Below are 24,894 nucleotides of genomic sequence, written 5' to 3'. Positions count from 1 at the left end.
TACTGTTACATTATGCAGAATTGTTACGCTGCATACACACAATGTGCCCGTTCAATTTATTGTTGCATTTTACCATGCACATAATATATTATATGGTTACTTATAATCACCGGAAACAATAACATCAGATCAGCATCCAAAGTGATACGTACGTGTGTATGTCGCCTCGGGTTTTTCGTTGTTGTTTTATATTAATTATAAAAACGTATCTGTACAAGTATTATGAAAGAAATTTAATATCCGGTTAAACATCATAGTATATTATTTCAAATATGTCTGTGTAAACTTTTGTACACGGAAAAATTGTTGAACGCTTAAATGAAATAAACCTGAGGATTATTTTGCATTAAATATTTTACAGAATCAGCTTATAATACGGGGAATAAATTACTCGTAAAACATTAATCATTTTTTAATCGCGAAGAAAACAAGATTTATGTAATTTTTTGTAAAACTTAAATGCGTTAGGATTTAAAAAATAATAATAATAATATATAATATGTATCGGTGACGGTTATTTTTTATTTTCAGAGATGGAAGGAGAGGGAATTGATCCTCGCAAGGGGATATATATACATCTCCTCCTAACCATTCATATTCATCTAATTCAACAAAACCGATAAGAAATAAAATTATGATTTAAAATCTATGTAATAGTAAAGTCGTGAACTGAAATCGATTACGCGTAAGCGTAAATAAAAAAAACAGATCCCAAGAAGAGGGGAGGAGGCGATCCCCAACCACCGCGGAAACAAATGTTTTCGATTTTAGTGATGCTGTTGAAAAACTTGAGTTATAGTGTAGTACCTATATTATATAAACCTACACAATTACCAACCTATAAATAATAGGTAGCCAATAAATATAAGATCGGTATAATGAATATTTATAACGTTATTGGATTATAAAATAATTTGATTTTAATCACAATGTTTGGATAACGTTTACCGTACACATTAAGAGCAACATTATTGTTGCTGTCGAGAAACTTGCGTACGGAAAAAGCGATCAGTTAACAATTTATTAAAAATATTAATACATTAAACATGTACTGTAATTATAATAACTATGATGCATCTAATGTAGTTTTAAAATTAAACTAATATTTGAATATAAAATTATATGGAAGTTGATTTTCTTTATTTTTTCTATTCGCCTATCTTTGATTTAATGCTACGTCGTACATAAAATATACAAATATTATTCATAGGATCTTAAATTAAAAATGACGGAAAACTGTCTATATACTGGTGATGATATTTACCCAAATTAATGCTCATGATTAAAAACATATACGGCACCACTGTTATGCTTTGATACTGTAATGTAACTGAGGCGTATCGAATTTCCGTCTAATATTCTTCTTTTCGTGGTAATAGATCGACGGATTGATGGAAATTATCCATTACTCTTACGCTTCAATAATTGTCTTAATAAGTTCCCAATATCAAGCCCATCGGTCTATTTGCTATTTGCCTTCGAATAAATCTCAAAGGTCCATGTCCATCGCTAAAATGGCAATCCACCGAAACCTAAAGATCCCCAATGTCAATGAAATTGCCTCAAAATACTGCAATAGATTTCATTAAAAAATAAAATCACATCAAAACCCACTCATCGTCCAGTTGGTCTCAAAAATCCTACCTTAGAATCACAGTGAAGATATTTTTATACATGTAAAAAAAAGTTCCCAATACGAGTTGATGATACCATTGTATTTCTTTAATCGACTGTTATAGTTCGGAGATTGTCTTACGAACTATTTCGATCGTAATTTATAAGTGTATCTATCCCGCTAAACATCTAAACATATTAGGCAATAAAACGCTTCTTAATTGTTTTTTAATATATAATAAATAGTGGATATTTATTTAACAGCTAAACCATTTCTGCGACAGTCGTGTATGTTTTCAATCGATATTGTACACGATCATCAATTTGCTCTTATCGAAAGATAAAATAATTTATAAGGTGCAAAGAAATCGAGTATATACACCGCGGGAGAGCTGCACAACGGAAACAAATATATTTTTGATTCTTGTATTATAATAATACGCGTGTATAAATAAGGATCTTGTGTTGATGTTTACTTTATGTTTTGTTTACGGTGCACGTATTATTATAACGAAAGTCTAAATCGATATGCATAATATAATATGTATATATATATGTACTGTGTCGATGGAGAAAAACACTTTTTTCGCTCAAAATCTGTCACCGAGCAGGAAATATAGGTGACGGGCTTACGGAGGTTAAAAAAGGTTAAGTCGACCGTAGACGAACTGTGCGCGCGGGAGAAGAGAAGGACAAAGGATAAACGGATAAAGTGACGATGTACGCGTACACTGTGCGAGCGCGTCGGACGCGCCGCCGCCGCCGCCTCGTCGATAAAAGATCTGTTCGAAACGTCCGCTGGGATGAAATTGATGACCGCAATTCCCAAACTACAAATAAGTTCTGGCAAAATGGCCGATATAAACTTGTAATGTCTGGTGTATTTTATAAAGTTGCCGTCGGAACGGTCGGAATGATCGTCGGGGTGGTAGGAGGGAGGGGCGGGTGGGCGCATTGTGCATTCATACAATACGGATGGCGTATACGCGAGCAGTATATTTCCCCAGATACCATCTCATATTTTATTCCGCGGACTGCTTTGGAAGAAAAAAAACGCGGGTCGAGATCGGTTACGGGAAGGAAATCAAACGCGCGTGAGTTATTATTTGTATTATTTTCACAACGTTACACGCCGCTGGCGACTACATTACACAGTACAACATTCGCATCACCGTTATTGGAACGGTTTTAAAACGCAGTTTTCACGTCTTGACCGTGTCCATAATAGTACAATATACATTATATATATATATATATATATTATTATATCATATTTCTGTGCAACATATTTCTTCGCGCGTAATGTTACCGTTCCCCTCCCCCCCGCAATCCTTAAATCATTTCATCGAACTTAACGCGTTCGCGTCGATTTTTTTTTTTATCTACGCGTACGCAGTGGGTCGGTTATTCGTTTGCCCGTGTTCTCACGCATGCACGTGTTGTTGAACGTTTCGAAGAACCCCTAGAAATCGTTCGGTATTCGCGTTCTACATTATAGCATAGCGAAACGTTATCCAAACGTTATTCGGCATCGCTTTTGACCGTTTTCCACGTAGGTACCTACCGAATACGTACACGAATACTGGAAGATTGGAAATTTACTTGTTCGACGTTCAAAAAAAAATTCAACTTTTAATTCCTACACGGTAAAAAAAAAAAAAAAACCCAAAGTAAAATACTACAATCTCGCTTTTACGAGGATGCGGTGTTCTGTACGTGATTGTTGTTGGTCCGTGTACAGCAACTTCCTCGTGATTGTAGTGCGTATTTTGTAAGCTGGAACGTGTTCATTAGATTGGTCGAATAGATCAGCCATAATAGTTCGTTAAGCCGAAATATTTATACGCACATATTTACATATCATTCGTAAAACAAACACTCGAACACCGAACGTTACACGCGTATTTAATATAAAATAGGGATTGCGTAATTTAATTTATTAATGTTTTCGTTACTTAAAGTTAAAACACAAAATATTTGTTTTGGATATTAGAAAAGGGGTTATTTTTGGGACCGAGTTTGTACAGTACCCGTCGGAGTTTATAAACAATAGAAGGGTAAAGTGTGAAAATTGTACTGAAGTACATTGGTCTCATATTTATCGTAGAAGGGTCGTTTCCCATGTTAGAACACTAGCGTACACGCACTAAAACCAATTATTTAAGGGTCATAGACTTGGTATAATAATAATATATTTATTGCACTTGCGGATGAAGAGTAAGCCATTTTTTTTTTAACGGTTCATAAAGCTATTAGTATCAAAAGCATCAAAATTAATTGATACTATTGAAATTTCGATGTCGTTTGATTTCACGGGTTTATACTCAAACTTATTCAGCTTTTAATGCAATGAGTAGGTACCAGTCACGATACATCACGTGTACACCTTATTGTTAACATTATGTTATAGCGTATACTGTGAATAATATTATTTTTATTGTTACAATCGTAACCGTTATTACGATAACATTTTATATTTGAATAAAATGTAATTTTTAAATGTAATATAAAAATGTAATAATTTAATGTGATAATTCTATTCCGATTGTCCTGAAAATGATATCTAAATATGACAAAATAGGATAACGTTATTCATTGTACCTACATCTGTAAACACAACAATAAATCAATCGAAACGTAATTGGATATTATATATACGCACGATATCAAAGTAAACACAGGCCAATTCCTGTATATTTTAATACTTAATAATATACTTATACACATATTTATGTTTTATCCGTATGAGATTATATAATTATAATACGTAGGTATACAAACGAATAACACTCAAAACTGCGTTTGTGACTTTGTGTTAAGACTAATTTACATTTATATTTTTTTCGTGTAACCAGATGAGTGAACGAATATGCATAAATATATTATTATATTACTATACGTAGATCAAACCGGATAAAGCAAGAGAATGAAGAGTATAATAGATTTTAAACGACTTAACCCTCAAACAAAAAAACCCTACACAAGGCCGAGGTTTTAAGTTGATATATTAAATTTAAATAATATTTTATATTATATATATGTTAATATAAACAGTGGCTAACGTTAAAAATTATTATTATTGTTAATAAAAATAAAAATGAATTTTAAGATGAAATGTTGTGTTTAAAATACACGTGCGTAACATTTTGTCGAAATTATGAACGGAATGAATGATGACTTTAAAAATTTTAAACTCTCAATGAAGTATTTCATACTAAGTACTCGATGATTTATATTCATTACTACACTTATTTAATTATCTAATTTAAATAAACGAAATTAATTTTAGTACACATAATTATATTACATTTTATACATATATTTAATGCTTTAATTATTAAATGCTAAGGCGTCGACATAAATTATATTAAATTAAATTTATCTGATCACAAATCAAAAAACTATATCTATTCTCCTGTTCATGTTTCATGATTTGGGTGTGGTTTAGCTAGAAGGCGGTGAAACTACCTACTTCAAAATATGTTACGAAATAAATGGGAAAATATTAAAAATATATAATTATACGAAAGTATCTATGCTATTCGATTGATAAAACAAATATATGAATAAATTATACCAGAGGTACTCAAATTTAATTTTAAAAATAAATTATTTTAAACTACTATTTACACATATTAATAATGTTATATGGCCATAGTACAAATTATATCCAATGCAGTGGCGTAATGCTCCCATAATCACTTACTAGTGCCATGTAAAATGCGTATACAACTGATTTAATAGCCATATAATATGAGTATTATTAGTCAATAAGATAATACATTTAACAAAACAATTTGATTTTGTTTTTCAACCAATACGGTTGGTTTTTTCTAAGAGCTGAACGCTAGCTGAGGCGTAAGATCACTTTTTTCCTCTTCTACCAAAACATTTATAAATTATGTCTTTGATGAATACCACCCATTATAATTTCAATGGTTTTTACTGGAATCGAATTTCATTTTTTAAGTATTTATTTCAGCGTCTCTTGTGTTTTGTAATGTATCTATCTTCCGTTTATCTAAGGAATCCTACAAAACGCACTCTTCTTTAACTATAAATTTAGGATTGTAAGAGATTGTACGCGCGGAACAGTATTGATTACATTTTAGGACTGTAATACTAAAACCCTATAATATTCAAAGGCAAAACTAGAAGTTTTTACGTCCGGTGAAAATGTTAAAATTATATCCTATCATAGGCCAAGAATTAAATACCCTTCCCTACAATTGTTTTCTAATAATTAGCATACAATCATACTTATTGAGTCTTAAACACATTATCACTAGCAAAGTTAAAAATATTAAACTAGTTGTCAATAACAGATTATATACTACAAAAATGACACCCTCTAAAATTATATGCCCGGGGATGAATCCCCGTTTTACTCCCCCTAGTTCCGCCACTAGTAATATTATACTGTTAGGGTAGTAAGAAAAATAATATTTTGTCATAACTACTTTTCGTATCTTCTGTATATTTATATTAATAAATCAATTTCTCATATAAATATATATATATACTTTATTTAATAATACATATTTTCTCCTACAGATCATTTGTTCGTTTGAACTTACGTTTGTAATTTATCTATAGGTTATGTAATACGTATTTACGGAAATTAATCGAAACTATTGATATCAACTTGGTACTTACATAAAATACTGGGTTTTATTCTTATGAATTGTATATTTTGATAACGTTAAAGTTCATGGCTATACCTATTCTATTTGTTACAGGAAGATTTAGATCGTTTTTCTAAGTGGTGTAACATGTAAATATTAATATTAATAAATTTCAACAAATATCTTTTTCACGTCGTACTAATCCAATTACATTTAGTAATAAGATAAATAATGTATCCTTAAATGTAGTTTCAAATCTAAAAGACCTAGGTGTTTGGCTATCTGGTGACTTATCGTTTAAATTACACACGGAAAAAATTTATAAAAAAGCGTTAAAAGTCTTAGGTTTCATTAGACACAATACTTGGGAATTTAACATTCCCACTTGTATTAAAGTGCTTTATTGCTCTTTAGTACGTTCCATTCTCGAATATTGTTCTGTTGTATGGAACCCATTTTCAGGTAATTGGGTAAATAAATTTGAAACTATTCAAAATCGTCTTCTTAAATTGTTAGCATCTAAATTAGGATTACCCATAAATGATCTTTGTAGCGTTGCTAAACAGTGTGGTCTTGATCCATTATTTAATTATGTTAATTTTATATATAAGCTTATTAATAGTCACATTGATTGTCCCGAATTATTAACCAAAATTAAATTTAAAGTATCTACATTCAACTCTTGTAATCATTTATTATTTCATGTCAACTGTCACCACCAGAATTACAGTTACTATAGTCCGTTAAACCGTATGTGCATGTATTGTAATAACTCTTCTAATTCGATTATTTTTAATGATACTCCATGTTTATTATATTCTTTATCAATTAAGTAATGTACATATATGCTGTGACTTTTGCTCATCTTGGGTGTAAATAAGTAATTTATTTAAAAGTACCTCTGGATACCTAAAAAAAAAATTATTTAAGTTCATATGTAAAGGTACTTACGTATATAATTGTACGTATTAATTATATATCATTAATTAATAAAACAAATAACTAAAATGAAATGAATTCGTTATAAAATCAATACAGGCAAAAATATTTAAAAAAAATAGTAAATACACATAAAATGTTAGTTAAATAATTAATATATTAGCTTAACTAAGCAAGATATATTTGCGGAACAGTCATGGCAGGGGTGAAAATGATTCCAATAATCGCAGAGTGGAACTTCGTTTATAGTTTTTATGTATTTTCGTAGGTACTTTTTGTCACAAACATTTTGGACAAATATACGCTGATAGATTAAAAATTACATTAATGTTGGGTATAACAGATATTATTGGCTAGTACTAATTGTACTGTAAAAAGTATGCTGGTCAAAATAAATCTGCAAATTGTTATGTTAAACAAATCAACAAATCGAAATTAGTTTATAAAAGTATTTTACAGTGCACTCGCTATAGTACGTTATTTCAATGTTATTTTAAATACAATTTTTAGAGTGTTTGAGTCAATGAAACATTTTTGTTTTCAACTTTTTTCTTTTTTTTTTTTACACTTTTAAACGTTCAGACATTATAGCAATTGATTATTAATCGATGATTACAAACCTATGGTAGTCGGATAAAAATAAGACGGACCTGCTAGGATGAAAAAAATACAATCGAGTATTCACGGTCGTAAACTAACAATTTTTTTTTTTTTAACTTACAGTTAATTTAATAATTAAATGAACAGCCGAGTTAAATTAAATATATTATTGATATCTACTAATTTACTGCATGATTTATTTACCAATAGTTAATTATAATTATAATTATTTAACAGTCGTTTATTTTAGTTTAGTTGTACCTGTTTTAACCATTACATTAATTGTTATAATAGTTGATAAGCGCAGAGGAGCATCAGTAACTTTTCGCACTATTATTAACTTAATAGTTCGTTAAATTGTGTTTTCTATACAACCAAAATGAAATGTTAGTTAGAAATATATTATTTTTTAAACATTTCATTGCATATAGTTAAATTATATTATATTATATAAATTAAATTATAGATAGGTAATAGTTAGTGTCAATCCTGTATCTTAATATGACGAACAATTAATTCCGTAAAAAACATTGCCACTCTTTTGTGTATAGATAAAGCCTTCACGGGGATAGGTATACAATAAAAAAAACGAGCCACATACTACACCTCATACTTGAAAATACTACCATATTGCTAATGATGTAAAAATATTGTTGGTTAAAACCTAAGGTGGTGAGGAAACTTGTACGCGCAAGTAAAATATTGATAAAAAATAATTTGAAACAAAACGATTTACACTTAAATAATTACGTAGGTATTCGACATTTTTCACTAACATTTATTTTTGTCAAACTTAAGTGGAATTGAATACTTGCGTATGCATATTACCATTGCTGTGCTTATATGAATTGGTACGAGTTTAGGCGGACAGTTAAATGCGATCAAAATAGCTTGATAGTTTTATTACATGCGTGACGCAAAAAAAAAAAAAAAATTGCAATACTGAATCTGAACACTGTACAGTAAGTCCAAAGTAGGCATTAAGTTCTTTTGCGATCGTGGTCAATTAGAAATTATGAAATATCGGTGAAATTTGATAAAAAGCGCAAAATTAATTGGATTCAACACAATATCTTATTTTTTTAATCGTTTATAAGTTATAACATATCTAGATTCTAGAATATTAGAGCAACTTCTACAAAAAAATTTAAGTGAACTCGTATCATTGATTTTGAGTAGTAGCAATCAGTGATCGAATGAGTATTATCTTAGTCTTATACACATTGATAAAACATAAAAAGATAAACAATAATTAAATAAATAGTTAAGCCTAAATAATTCCAAGTGTCTACATCTCTTCATCGTTTCCGTGGTGTAGCGGTTATCACATCTGCCTAACACGCAGAAGGTCCCCAGTTCGATCCTGGGCGGAAACAATAATCTTTTTGCATTTTTTTATTTCCAACGAATTTCAAAGATAATGTTTTAATTCATTTCATTACATTGTATTACTATATAATAAGTATATACAAAATAAATATTGAAATTTTTTTTTACTAAAAATCTTTACAGGGGATTGTAGCCGTTTAAGGAATTTTTTATAAATTACCATTTAAGGCTTGAAACTTGAGATTTTGATAACAAATTCATTGCAAGAACAATCGTCCTATTTACTAAACTTTAATTTAAACTTAATTTTTCTATCTTATTTTTCCAGAAGTTTTTTTTGGTTAAACCATATGATAACGTTTCATGTTTTCTTCCCAACAACACAAATACTAGAGGGACACTGTGTTAAAAATGCAAACGAAACTATAGGTGCACTGTATTTAGAAAGAATTATGTTTTTATTTTTTTTTTTATTTTAAAATTATAAACAATTTATTTTCATAGATCATGTGTTCTAATAATTGCTCACAAGCAGTCTTTGAAATGAATGAGTGAGCAATAACTAGCCTACTTAGTGGAGTGGGTCAATGGTTAAATTTTACATTTTTTTTGTTTTTGCAATCAAAAAAGCTCTATATTATATCAATTTATTCTTAAAACCATATAAGAATATTTTTTTTTCTATTTTTTTCTTCAATTACGTTTGGTCAAGGATTTATCGCTTTAAATTACGAGTTGTTATTATTATTCAATTTCGAAGGTTGCATCCAAATTGCATGCCATTTCTTAGAGGGGTCTGTCCGAATTGCATGCCACGTCTTAAAGAGGTATGCCGTATACCCACAAGTTTATTTATCATACACTTTGTGCACAACTTAAACTTTATTTTTACTTAAACTCTTTATGATATGATTGTTTACAACTGATTCATTTCTAGATTGAAATATTCTTTATAATATTATCCGAGTAAAAATTTTACATTTTTAAATGCCGTATAAAAATATAAAAACATTCACTTGATTTCCTTAAATTACATTTGTTTTATTTAGTTTTTAGTATTCACAGTGTCATCTTCTCCAATTTGGTAAAATGTTTACTCGGATATAAAAATATTTCAATCCAGAAACTAATCAGTTTCTATTCATCCGTTATTTTAAAAAATTAGAAAAGTCAAAAAGTTTTACACATAAGTGCATGATAAATAAACTTGGGGGTACAGGGCATGCAATTCGGATAAACCCTTCTACGAAGTAGAATGAAATTTGGACATCTTTGATTCTGATTTTAAACTCTTCCAAATTTTTAGATAATGGTGGGTGGTACATACACTTTCTCTTTTACGTAGCCCCGTAAAAAAAATATCACGCCTTGTGAGGTCAGGGGAACGTGGTGGCCAGGTATGAATCGTCAAATGGTCGTTTCCTTTACGAACGTAATCCTTCTCCGAGGGAGTTCACCATTCAAATACCCGTGAAATTCTAATTTCCAGTGCGGCGATGCTCCATCTTGTTACAAGAAAAAAAACTCATCACTATCTGCTTGTAACTGTGGAAACTGTCATGTTCGTAACATGTTTAGATATGTGTTACCCGTTACAGTTTTCTTTTACTTCTTCTTCAAAAAAAAAAAATAAAATGGACCATAAACATTTTTCCTAGAAATCGCGCAGAGAACATTGATTTTGGTGAATCGCTTTGATGTTCAGCAGTTGCGTGTGGTCGCTCAAATCCTGACATTATGGCGGTTAACTTTTTCACTTAGACGAAATGTGGCGTCTTCCGAAAAAAACATTGCGCAAGACAAATGACTCGTCTTCTTCTTGTTTTTCGGATATGAAATTTCAAAAATCAATCCTTTTTCGTTTGCCATCCGGTAGGAGGGCTTGTAACAGTACTTGGTGTTCTTTCAATGTCAAACGACGTCTTAGAACACGCCAACGTTCGAATGTTGAAGGTCTAACCTAGGCCCGAACGACGTGTAAACTTCTGTGGACTCCGAACGAAACTTTGTCGAACACGCTCGATGTTGTTTTCGTCAGAGTTGCGAGGTCGACCTTTGAGCATTTCTTTGTACGAACCCTTACTTTCTTGGAACGATCGGTGCTGACGTCGAATGCTTCGAGCATTTGGGGATATTCAGTTTTTCGAAAATCACGTTGCACGGTTATTGCCGACTCACGCTTATCGAAACGTAGGACACAAAACGCTTTCTGTTGCGGAGTCGCCATAACGAAACGAACTAACGGTTCACTAACCATTGCGGTGCTAAATTTATCAACCAGATAACTTAAAATAAACTAGGTTTTAATCATCCATTAATACGTCGGTCATTACCCTCGAATAACGATTAAATATAAAATATCTGGTACGAAAAATTCTAAAATTAAACGTTATTAAAATATATTTTTGTATTAAACCGTGACTGTTTAAAAAACTCACAATTTGTTAAAAGTTAACCACCCGTGACACATAGCTGTACATTTACATTTAACGTAGAAGTCGCTGAACTTTTCGAATCTGCGAAAAAACAAATGGTCCGCTATTCAATTATTGTAGTACTTACCTGAAAAGTGAATGTACGATACAAAATAATCATTAAAGAGACCTTAAAAAAAGACATAAATGATATAACCAGTAAAAAATGGCTCAACACATGGAATCAACAAACTACCAAACTTAACACAATAAAAAGAAGCACCATAAGGTGGATAAATACTTCCTTAAAAAGAAAAGAAGAAACGATTCTAAATCAATTGAGAATCGGACATACGCGACTTACGCACGGATATCTAATGGCAAAGGAAGTACATGCGAAGCCTGTGGCGTCCAACTAACAGTGAAACATATTACAATCGAATGCCTCAAATATAAACAAGATAGACAAACCATCGGAATAGACACGACTCTCGACGTTGCACTAGGACCTAACACCGAAGAGAATGCCAAGATGTTACAATTTCTACAATCAACAGGTCTTTACAACTTAATTTAATAGGAATATGTAAACCAGCTGTATATATTATATTGTAACTACACTTATCTTTATCCTTATATATAAAAAAAAAAAAAAAAAAATACTCGTCAAAATGTAAATATCTTTAAGTCAATTTAACTTTTAATTGTAACTAATGGCCATAGTTGCCGAGTTTTCTTAGATCAATAAAAAAAAAAAAAAATCATTGAAGAATTTAAATTACGTCGGTGGGGACTGATCGAATGAACATTTACCAATCATCAAAAAGAAAAAATAATTGTATTCAAATCTGGAAATACTGTTGACATTTTAAGCAAAAAATAATAATATTGTTCACTCTGTGTAACGTCTTGCCTATTTTATTTTTATATTTTTTAAAATATCAAATTTTTTTATTTTATTTACATTCGTGTAGCATAGAAGACACATCGTTTTTATTTCAATAATAAATTATTGAATATTTTCATCGTTTTCCTCATCGCTGTTTAGACTTAAAATATTTTGCGCTTTTATTCATTTTTAATGTGCTATTTTTCTAAAGTTTTTTGTTCTGCTTGCTTGTTTCGCCTTTTTTTTTTTTTTTTTACTATAACGATACAATCTAAATCGCCTTATGTTTTTAAAAATTATCATTTATTTTAACTATACTTATACGGGCTATAATCATACATAACAACTATACGCACGTATAATTCTGGGTGTAATCTCCGAACAATAAATACAAACTCCGTTCGGCGGACACCATTATTATACGTCTTTATCTTTATTGGTTTATCAACAGTTATCAAACAATACGACAATACGGTCCAAACCCTAAAGGATATAAAGACATTCAAATAATTATAATCCCCTCTACTTCCTGTGCGCTCACATATTTACGTACAGTAATTTCAACCCTTTATTGCTTTCTTAATGTTTGTATATTGTTATAATGTCTAAAATATTATTTCCTCGGGATTCCTCTCCGACACAGTATAATTTAAAACGAACATGCCTTTTATACATAATATAATCCGTCCAATCAAAAATTATAGAACAATATAAATTCAATTGCAATCGATAAGCGTAATTTATTGTGTAATATCGATCGAATTGTTATTCGCTTTTCACCATAGATACTTACAAATTGTTTTTTCTCCTTCAATAAAAACGAAAATCCATATTATATTACGTTGATATATATACACAATACACTGTACGATTGGTTTTGTAAATAAGTTTTACATTGGAAATACAACCAAATTACGTTTTTTAATCAAACAATTCCGAGGCTATAGAGTTATATGGTTTTCTATTATTTTAATTTTACGAGCAACAGCGGTTCAATATAAACTTCACGTTTTATAAGCTATTCCGTATATAATATAAGATTTTGCTTGTGCTGTTGATTTTTTTTTCTCTTTTCGTTTTATACACTTCGTACGTGAAACTTGATTTACTCAAACATTATTTTAACCACGCGTGATCAAATTTCAAAAATATTCTAGTCCACATTATTGTACATAAATTTAAATTTAAAGCACTTTACACGCAATTCTTATTTTATACACACCTACCCATATACTCGTGATTTTATTGTACATTATTTTTCTCGCAGACCGTTTTACGCAGTTTTGTCGACAGGCTTCGTAAGATAGCGCACGTGCGCTTACGACAGAAAAAAAAAAATGATTGTATTTTGTTATTTTTATGCAAATCGTAATAACTATATTAAATGTATATATATGTGCGTGTGTGTGTGTGTAGGAAAAAAGACCCGTGTGAAACTTTCCGGTTATAAACCCTAGAAAAAAGATTTCCTCCGTAAGCGCACCGTATAATACTACATTCCATTTTTTTCATCCCCAAAGTTGTGGGTACGACGGGGCCGGGGGGCAAATCTATTTTCTTACTCCGTTACGCCGTGCGCGTGTATGTGTGTTCGTACACATATGCGTTTGCGACTGCGCGTGTGTGTGCGCTTTCTTTTTTCAATTTATCGTTTACAGGAAATTGAATCGGATTTTGTGTGTGCATGCGAGACCACTTCGTCCAATAAAAAGAAACACCATTTTCCCGACCTAATAAAACACAAATATAAAGCTATCACGCATGACAACAAACCCCTTCTCCGGTTTTCCGCCATGTTTTACTTATCGATCATATAAATACAGAGTTCCGTGCTCCTTCTTCGTGTTTCTTTTTTATTATTATTATTTTTTTTTATTCCCTCATTTCCTGCCGGCTTCTATAACAGAAATCATAAACCGAACCAAATAAAAAATCATTACAATCCGAAAATTATAGCTCGATTTCACTAGTCGACCGAAACAGCTACGTTTCGCGGTAATGCAACCGGAAATCCCGAAAGCGCTCGATTGTTTTTGTTCCAAGGATATCGATAGGAACAATTTTTCCAAATTATCTCATCGGTTTGTATGCTATTTAATTCGTTTGAAAATCATACTGGATTTTCAACGTTTCAACAGTATAACCAGTAAATTATTCATAATTAATAAATATTTCATTGTATTTTTTTTTATTAAAATAAAAACATAAATTATACGCTTTCACGAGCATTGTAAATCCGTAACTCAATAATAATGGTTTAAAAACAAAACACACTAAAATGCAATTCATATAAATAAATTTTAATTGCCTATTTTTGCATGTTTAGCCGTTTTTTTTAAGTAAAATGCATATTAGATAGATTTTTGCAATTTAATTAATACCTAGAACATATTTACTTATTTTTATGTTTTATGTGAATATTACTTTTATTCTAAAAGGTTAACTTTTTTTTTTTTTTACTGTCACACGTTGGTCTTCGCGTCATCTGACAACCAAGGAAATACCTAATTGTTTCTGCGTGTATCTCTATTTATTTGGAAATGAATACTATAAAATAAAATGTATAAAATAAAATGTTCACGGCAATAAACTACAGAGGAAAGTATTTTCGTGGTGAAAAACGGTAAAAACAAAAATTGAAAACGTTGGAGAAAAACAAAGGTTAAAATCTACAAAATTTTATCTGGAGACCAAGAATGTCTCGAAGGTATATCTGAAGATTTAATATTAACTGACTTGGTAAATTTTAAACGTGCGCCAATAACGCCAGTAGACGTCTAACGTTCGTTTTCAATCTATAAAGATATACTCTAATAATCGCCGTGCATTTAAATTTGATAATATCAGAAAATGTTTAATTTTATAGATCAAATTTGCAGGTAAACATGCAATTATTTTTCCATTTTTATTATATTAAACCTTTTTTCATTGTAGGAGAAGAAGATGAAAATTAAATCGATCGTACAGAGTAATATTATGGTTTTAGACTTTTAATACATTTTTTGACAACAATTACTAAAATGTGTTAAAAATCAATTTTAAAAACTATATGAGTAATTTTGAGACAGAATTTATCTCTCAACGACCTCAATTTTCTTCCTCTTCCTGTAGTACACATAAATCGCATATAATTTATATAGTATATAGTAGAATATAATATGGTTAAATGCTCGTATAAAGTCCTACCAATTAAATAATTTTTAAATAAATTGTACTGATTGTGCGATTGAAGAACACTAAATATGACTGGGTAGAACTATGCTTTCAATTAAATAATTGTTTCCGTTGAACAGATAGAATTAAATATTTAAAATGTTAACTTGTTAACATATTAAAAAGTTTATGTTTAAGGTTGTTGATTTCAATGCATTTATTTTTTGACATCTTCAAAATGCCAAAAAAATCATAATATATCACATTAACAGTCAGTAGGTCGAATTATCGTATTGATTTTGGCTTTCGAGTAAGTAGTACACGTGTGTGTTGCCAAGATATTTGTTTTTTTTTTAACAATTTATGCGAGAATATTTTATATACATGCAAGTTACCGTGTATAACTAAGTATAATACACATAAAAAACGTACTGTTTACTGTTCATAAAATGTTAAGATTTATAAATCTTTATATAATATTCTAATAGATTTGCATAAGCCATCATAAACTATGTATTTTCTAATAATAAATGTTTTTTTTTTTTTTTGTGTATCAAACTAATCTGTTAAGTGTGCATAAGGATTAATGATGTTAATACAATATATAATTGCTTGATAAATAATAAATTGTTTGATGCCCTTCAGCCAAACCATATAGACTTTCACCTTTGTATGAATTAATTAATTCAGTCATTTTATTTGGATAACAGAAAATAATGATCGTGTACCAACCTATAAAATCAAAGATTATTTAATTAAAATTCAAAATTTTTAATTATTTGTCACACACACACACACACACATATACACTGTTGGATTATGCAATACGTACGTGATATTCTGATACGTACAAAAATATTTTACTTCAAACAACCTAGTTGAATAGTTCAAATTATATTTTTAATTAAAAAAACAGAAAACCATAAAAATGATAAAGGGCAAACAATCAATCTTCCGTGAAATAGTGGTAACCGTCGGATTACACTATACACGGTAGAACCAATAACGAACGCGTAGGTGGTTAGCAAACGAGTCGATGAAAATAACGTGTGTCGAGCATAATATCTTACAAACGCGCACCGTACGTCTACAGCGCTTAATATGCTGATAATACACGTGTATATTTGCGTAAATAGATCGTAATAATGTATTGGTGCGAATAATAATAATAAAAAAAAAAAAAACCGTGTTCAGGCCGTATCACGTGTGTGCCTTCAAAACGACTCGACGTAATCAGAGCCGGATTATGGTTTTTAGGGCCGTAAGCACATTCATATAAATGGCTTACACATAATTTTCATACACTTAAAAAAAATTAATTTTATTTTCAATTATTTATTAGGTACGACAAATAAAATTAAAATAATTATAATTTACATTTGAATCTACATTTAAAATGTTGAATTCTTACGTTAATTTTCTTTATTATTACATTATTTAATTATTAATTACTATATATATATATATACACTAAATATCATCATTATTATAATTTTGTTTGTCTAATATTATTCTTAGGAAAAACCCGAGTCGCGATAGTATTAAGCCAATGAACATCTGAGTACTGATCACATCATAAAGGTAAATAAATATGATGAATGATTTTTGGAACATTAGTTGGAATAACGAAATAATCGATACAAATCACAGTAACAAGTTTACAATAAATTTGACGACCATAATATTAAATTATTCGTGACATAGAATCATAAATCTCATAACTTACTCATGAGAAAAAAAATTCTTAAATTTTTTGTTTTTAATATAAATACGTTTGGTTTTAAAAATTATTGGCCGTAAGCAATTGCTTATTTTGCCTATTTTGCCTAATCCGGCCCTGGGCGTAATGACGGTCGGTGTTTTTCGATGGACCGCTGCGACGCAGCACGGACGGGTTGTGAACACGGGTATCGGAATTAATCGATTCCGACCGGCGTTTAACGACACACCGGATGGATCGACGGACACCGCGTGGCGAACGCTTCGAGACGGTATTTACACGTTGGTGTTCCAAAGAGGGTTCAAAGATTATTATCCAATACGGGTACGCGTAATACACGTGCGCAGCGCTGGCACCACTGGTAATACGAAAACTAGTTGTCAACAATGGGCTCCTCCGCCTCGTCGTAACAAATAAAAACACTATATTTATTTACACGAGCGCGCGCCCATGCCTACATATTAGTCAATTGTAATTAGTTTCAGTCGACGACGCCCACTGTGAAATTAGTCGACCCACCTCCGCGAGCGTTTATAAAAAAAAAACAAAAAAAAATAAAACGTATTTTTCGAAAAATAACATATTATTTCGCGGCGGCGCACTACTCTCTCCGTTACCTCAGGTAATCCGAACGACGAATCGAAATGTGTGCGCGCACACAGGCACGAACGTAACCGTTTTTTTTTTTTTTTCTCTCTCTACAATAAAAATAATAATAACAATACTCGTGTACGGACGGCACGTATTACTGCAGCATTTGTTCTTCACACACGCGCGCGCGCGTTCGTATATACGATTTGATTGATTACAAACGAGTTAATACACGATAATAGCACGGCGGCCCGGGGGGTCGGGGTGGGGTGGGGGGCGTGTAACGTTTTAAACGATTCGAAAACGAAATAATGAATTACTTTTGATTTAAACTGATATGCGTGTCGAAAAGAAACGTGCTGTTTATATTACAATATTATACGTATACGTATGTATGTATATACATGTCCATGTGTACGTGAATAACTATGCGTGATACTTTATGATGATGACGAGGACGAAGAAACAAATAGTTTATGTTTCCGCTCGACATCGAACGCAGGGAATGTCTATTCCGATCACGGCTGTCGCGGGCGATACATAATTGCGTACGGTCGTTTCTTTTCGGTTTAATACGGTTTCGACGAACGATTTTTTCGCCGTTAACGTTTCAAACGGATTCTACTGCTGCGCCGTTCGGGGTGACATTATTATGGTTGTTTGTGTACTACTGCGAGACACGTTTTCAAAAAAAAAAAAAAAAAATAATGATTCTCTGGTAGCCGGGGCACCGACGTGCTGAACGGGCACCGGTGAAACGAAACGAGACTTCGGTCGCCGGGCGCGTTGTAAGGAATCACGCGACGACTACACGTGTTAGGTCTCCGGTCGGTCTCTATTATTTTCTGTAGAAATCTCGGACCGCGTTCACGATTTCACACCGCAACCGATCGACAAGAAAAATAAATATCAATTGTTTTCACTTGTTCCTGTCGGCCGGCACAACAGAACTTCGGTGGTCCGAACAGCTTCTTCGCGGCGATCACTCGGGGGCGTGATATTTATCCTTACTAATTGTAGGGTGCTAAATGGGTAAGGCTGGCAACACACTAGCGTTCTTTTACCGCGCCACATTTTTACGGCATGTAACGCCGCGGTAAAAACATTGACCAACACACGAGCGTTATGTTACCGCACAATATTTCTCAACTTGGCTTTTGAACAAAAATCCTTGTGACAACATGGCAGACGTGGTAGACGAAAACATTTTGTTTTTAGCTTACCATTTATTAATAAAAAAGAAAAAAAATCAACAGAAAAATGTGGGTTCATCCTTTAGTCAGTTCTCGTCCATCCAAAGGTGCGTTTACTTCCGAAGGACTCAGAAGTGATCCTGATAAGTTTTTTTAATTATTTTCGTATGATTTTCGTCGATTCATTTAATTTACCTATAATTTTTTGATCCTTTATATTCAGCTCTTCAAATCCCGGTTTCATTATACGAAATATGTCTCTTAAACATTTCCTTTTCTCGTTTCGGTCCGATTATGAATCTAACGCCTTATCCCATAACAACGGCCTCTCCTCTACTGATGATATCAAAAGATCAATGTCCGAAATATCTTCTTCAAGAATATGAATTTCTTCATCTGTTGAGGACATGTTAAAATCGATTGACATTGCGATTTGGCTAGTAGCACAAAAACGACTACTATAATCAACGATAAATAACAAACTGTCGCGCGATTATTACGGCCAATGTGAGGCTGCTCATTTAATTCAGTGCATATTAACAGGAAATCCTATCGCGCGGTATTTTTAACGCACGGGGTATAGTCAAGGTGCACGCGACAGTTATCAAAACATCAAGTCATATTACGTTACTACGCGACAATCGTGTGCTGTGTCTCTATTCATTTTAATGTACTTTAAAAAAAAAACGCGCAGTAAAATCACGGCGCGGTAAAAATGTCGCACGGTAAAATCGGGCAGCCGATTGTGTTAGGTGTGTAATGGTATAATTATTTATTTTTTACCATCGTCATAATATAATTTTTTCGTTTATTATTTATTTTATGATAATATATGCTCACACGATCGAATTTTATGTTTTTCAGATTCGGATTGCCGTCTATTTTGTTCGGGATCATTTTTATTTGTCCAAGTCGAAAAGTTGAAATTAAACGTTATACAGTGATTTATTGTTTAGTTTGCATGCAAAAAAAATCAATGTTTCCGCCCAGGATCGAACTGGGGACCTTCTGCGTGTTAGGCAGATGTGATAACCGCTACACCACGGAAACGTAATTATTAATTAATAAAATATCTACCATTCTGAACACATCTGAATAAAACTGATAGTTAAATAATGCCATTTAAATGAATCAAACGAACAAGAATGGAAATAATTTAGTATAAATGTTATCAGTAATCATACACGTAATGTAGTACCGCGCTTGACCATTACCTTGGTTAAAATTATGTTGAAATCTTATGCATTTTATCATATATGTACTGACCATCAAACATTTATTATATCCAGTGGCGCACACAGGATTTTTTTTCGGAGAGGGGGGTGCAAGGTAAAAATATAACACGTTTTACAATTAACAAAATTATGTAAATCCTTCATATATTTTGACTTAAATAATAGCATTGATAATAGAATACACTATTCTATAATAAATGATACTAGGTATTCAATACTAGCTCTTCATATTTCAAACTTGTAAAATTTGTAAATTTTAACCTAGACATCAGAGAAAATTTTGGGGGGAGGTTACAACCCCTTACCCCCCTGCGTGCGCCACTGATTACATCTAAAAATTATGCGTGTACCTACTACTATAGATAATAACTTCTTGTTAAGCTTACGCAAGTGCAAAATATGTTTCAGGTGGTAAGTAATGATTGCTTGAATTTAATTGTTATTTAACATATTATTGTACATTATGTTCAGAACATTTTTCAAGATTTTCAGTACTTTTGCGAAGTTTTACGTAAAATATTTAGAACTATTTAATATAGTTTTTTTTTTTTTTATAAAAAATGATAATAAAACATTAAGATTAGAACACTTTTCACTTATTAGTTTATTATAATTTAATCCATAAAAAAATTAATAATAAATAATTAATAAATATAAAATTTTATATTTTATAATTTATAATATCACTTAATTAAATTGACGAATCGATAGGTTCGTGTTTCGATGAAATAATTTCGCGCAATATAATATTTTAAAATAAGTGTGCTATAAATACGTTACTCAGATTAAAATATTTTTAGAGGCGCTCACGGCACACGTGATGAAGCGGTTGACTTGCGATAAAAAATAGTGTCGACAATACGGTGCAGACAACGATAACAAGTAACACGTCATAAAGAGCATTTAATTATTTGAAGAGAATGTTTGTGGATGTTGTTTGGAGAAAAGAAACGTTAGTTAATAATACATTTACATACGTACATTTTCTGATATAATTACGTACCTTATTAAAATACAATATCCCTCTACTCACGGATTGTTTCATTAATTGAAACGTCAGACGAAAACCCGGAACGCAGGGGCGTATTTATTTACGAGTCACTTATATTATACTAATTTCTCGTCAAGTTTATTGATTAACCACAGCAGCCCACCGACCTTGGTATAATCATAATATTCATGGCGTAAATTAATAAGGAAAAATTACTTTATATAAAAAAATAAAAATAAAATAAATAAACTAATTTCATCTTTAGCAACTACAGGTTTTTTCGGCTCAGCATAAGCCGTTCGGCGTAAGGATAAAGTAAATTCCATTATACTTGGCACATTGCGAAACAGTAATTTTACCAAAACACCGAGATTATTTGAACGTGGATAAATCAGAATAATAAGTATTGAACTATTAATATTTCCATTTTTATCTTCAAATGATAATCACTTTTAAAGGATATTCAATAATGAAATTATTTTATTTAAAGTATCGATATAAAATATGTTAAAAAGTGGAAATAGATTTTCTATTTTTATTAGTATCTATTGCACAATTTTACTTTTCAACCTATATGCTCAAACATTATTAGAAAATTATATCGGCACTTATAACCTACCGTTAAAAATATGAAATGGGCAACCGCGGTGGCAGGATAAGATCCCACCTAGAGTGTCGTTGCACGGAGTGTTTCTAATGGGCGACCGAGAATTGGGCTACAATTAACCTTTTTTCAAAAAGGTATAATATGGTAATTGGGCCACTACAGTTTTACATTTATAATGGGTAAACTCGGTGATTGGGCCACTATTGCCATGGAGTCCTTTCATGCACATTTTATAAACAATTTTTATATGTCACATTCTAATATTCAAATTTTTTTAATGTTTTATTGGAGGTTCAATCCGAAGTATGTATTAAAATGAGAATCATAGAAACGATGAAAGCAAGAAAACGAACTTTGATTCATAAAAAATATATTTTTAATAAAATTCAAAATTATGAAGAAGGGAAAAAGATTAGATTTGAATTTGTAAAATCGATATCATATTATTTAAAAGAATAATTGTATTTTTATGATATTCTCAGAAAAAAATGTTTATGTTAATTATTATAATTTGACTAATTTTATTGATTTTTTATACTACATTAAATTTGTGAATTCTGCGTATGGTATTAAAATATTAAATATTTTATACGAAACAGGTAAATAAAATGTGGCCCAATTACCGACCGCCTTTTCTAATAATAAGAGTGAAAAAGAACATTTAGTGAAAGAGGTGTTTTCTTCCACTAAATCAATAACTATAAAACTTCAAATAACAAATTGTACATATACAAATGTATTGTATTAATAAAAATTGAACTCAGATGACCGACCAAAAATAGTTGGGGGAAAGGCGAAGGAGAAGCAGAAGTAAATAAAATTAAAATAAAAAAAAACTGAACTCTAATAATAGCATCATTAGTAATCTATAATTTAACCTTTCTTTTATAGATGGAAATTTTAATTTTGTTTTCCACAAATATCCATCAATTATGTGGATAATACCTAAATAGTAGATACGTATATCTATACCATTTACCAATCATATCCAGGTCGTTACTTATTTTTAGTTGATATTAAATTAAAAAATCTAATGAAATAGGAATTAACATTCATAATATTCTTAAAGGTACACCTTTGTTAGTTATTATTTATTTAATTATTATGATTTAATTTGGATTAATTAATTTTATATGCTGGGGTATTACTATATAATTTTTAAAAAATAATTTTTGAACATTTTTTAATTAAAATCCTCCTAGTTATTTAGTGTAAAAGATAAAAACGTAATACTGTCACGTATTTCTTATTGGAAATCATCTGTTTCCGTGGTGTAGCGGTTATCACATCTGCCTAACACGCAGAAGGTCCCCAGTTCGATCCTGGGCGGAAACAATTACTTTTTGACGTTCTTCTACATTGAATATTTATTAAATATCTTAAGCTTGTACATATGAATACCTAGGTTTGCTGTGTATTTTACACTGATCCGTCTGATTTTTTTGAACCAGGGGCAAATAAATTCAAGTGCCATTATAATCAACACATATACGAGTATGATAAAAATACACACCAAGTTAAATTTTGGCAAACATAGTTTACCAAACCTCAACCAATCAGTCATTTAAGGCCATCGATACGATGAATTACATTTTTAATAATTTCTTTACATTGCATAACAAGTCACTACATTTAATTAAAATTTAGTTTATACCTAGTTAGTTTATAAACAGCCATAGAAAATAAGAACTTGGATTATTTTTTGCGCTGATACTTGTGATAGCGAATTTTTTTGTAAATTTGTACATAATTATATCATTATTCACAATCCGGCAATAACCATAATAAATGGTGCTTAAATATGAATTTAAGTTCATTTTATTTAATTATATGTATTAATTTTTCATAAAGAAAAATGATTTAGAAATAATATATTAATACCAATAATTTTTAATGGCTAACGCCGAGTATTTTTAATCAATCTGGACTTAAGGGGTTCCTTTAAAATTGTTCTAGACGGGGCCTGAGTCAATATGGTCTCGTTGCTCCCCCCCCCCTCGCACCAACACGGCTTTTACATAAAATATACATATTTAAATGCTCAATTATCTAATGTTTATTTACGACTTGAGAGTAATGAAATAGTTTCAAGTGATAAAAAATCAATGTAATACGGTTTATTTAGAATAACAAAACTATTAATAATTTTATGAAGTATTATCTGCTTTAATTAATTTGAATAAATGATTCTGAATTTTTGATACCGTTATGGGTTTCAGTTGTCAGTGATAACTTATCATTATTCACTTATTATATTACCATCCTTCAAAAACCTGAATGATCAGCGATCTACATATAAACCTACAATGTTCTAACCATGAGGATGGTAGTAATATGTGTTTTGAATGAAAATAAAAACAGTTTTTGTATTTATTACTTATATCTTATATAATACCTATATATTTGAATATAATATATATATATATATATATATATGTTTGGACTAAAAAAAAAACTAAGCATAATTTATTTTAGTAAATTTAGTAAATACAGTTAGCACAGTTAGTAAGGCTGTACATTTAATAAGGATTTTAGAGATCTATTGATCTACATAAATTTGATTGTTAGAATTCGAAATTTTTTTTATATTTAATTAAATATTTTTTTAATAAAATAATACTACTTTTACTTAAGTCCATATAAACCAAACATTACCGTCAAGGTTTCCGTGGTGTAGCGGTTATCACATCTGCCTAACACGCAGAAGGTCCCCAGTTCGATCCTGGGCGGAAACATACATTTTTTTGCATTTTTTTATTTCAACGATTTTCAATTAAGATATTACTTAAAAAATAATTATTGTATAAATATTAAAAATTTTTTCTAATTAAGATTTTTACTCAAGTATATGATAGCATATGACAATTTTATAAACTATCTTATAAGGCTTGAAAAATTGAGATTTTGATAACAAAAAAAACATATGATGAACATTTACTAGTCCTGTTATTACTCATTAGTAAATATTTTTTATTAGAAAAACGGTTAATATTA

The 24,894-nt window shown here is 30.7% G+C and overlaps 4 non-coding genes across 4 annotated transcripts; 3 read left to right on the top strand and 1 right to left on the bottom strand.

The window, feature by feature from the left end:
* The first annotated feature begins 9,081 nt into the window (after window positions 1-9,081).
* On the top strand, window positions 9,082-9,154 carry Trnav-aac. The gene has a single exon. It is a non-coding gene; the product is annotated as a tRNA-Val (tRNA).
* Window positions 9,155-20,044: 10,890 nt separating this feature from the next.
* Window positions 20,045-20,117, bottom strand: Trnav-aac. The gene has a single exon. It is a non-coding gene; the product is annotated as a tRNA-Val (tRNA).
* A 3,045-nt stretch (window positions 20,118-23,162) lies between these two features.
* Trnav-aac lies at window positions 23,163-23,235 on the top strand. The gene has a single exon. It is a non-coding gene; the product is annotated as a tRNA-Val (tRNA).
* A 1,327-nt stretch (window positions 23,236-24,562) lies between these two features.
* Trnav-aac lies at window positions 24,563-24,635 on the top strand. The gene has a single exon. It is a non-coding gene; the product is annotated as a tRNA-Val (tRNA).
* Window positions 24,636-24,894: the final 259 nt, after the last annotated feature.

Source organism: Sipha flava, unplaced genomic scaffold, assembly GCF_003268045.1.
Source record: "Sipha flava isolate LNK unplaced genomic scaffold, YSA_version1 128_pilon_pilon, whole genome shotgun sequence".
NCBI classification, from domain to species: Eukaryota; Metazoa; Arthropoda; class Insecta; order Hemiptera; family Aphididae; genus Sipha; species Sipha flava.
Note: the sequence above shows the minus strand (reverse complement) of the source record. Positions and strands in the feature narration are given on the sequence as shown.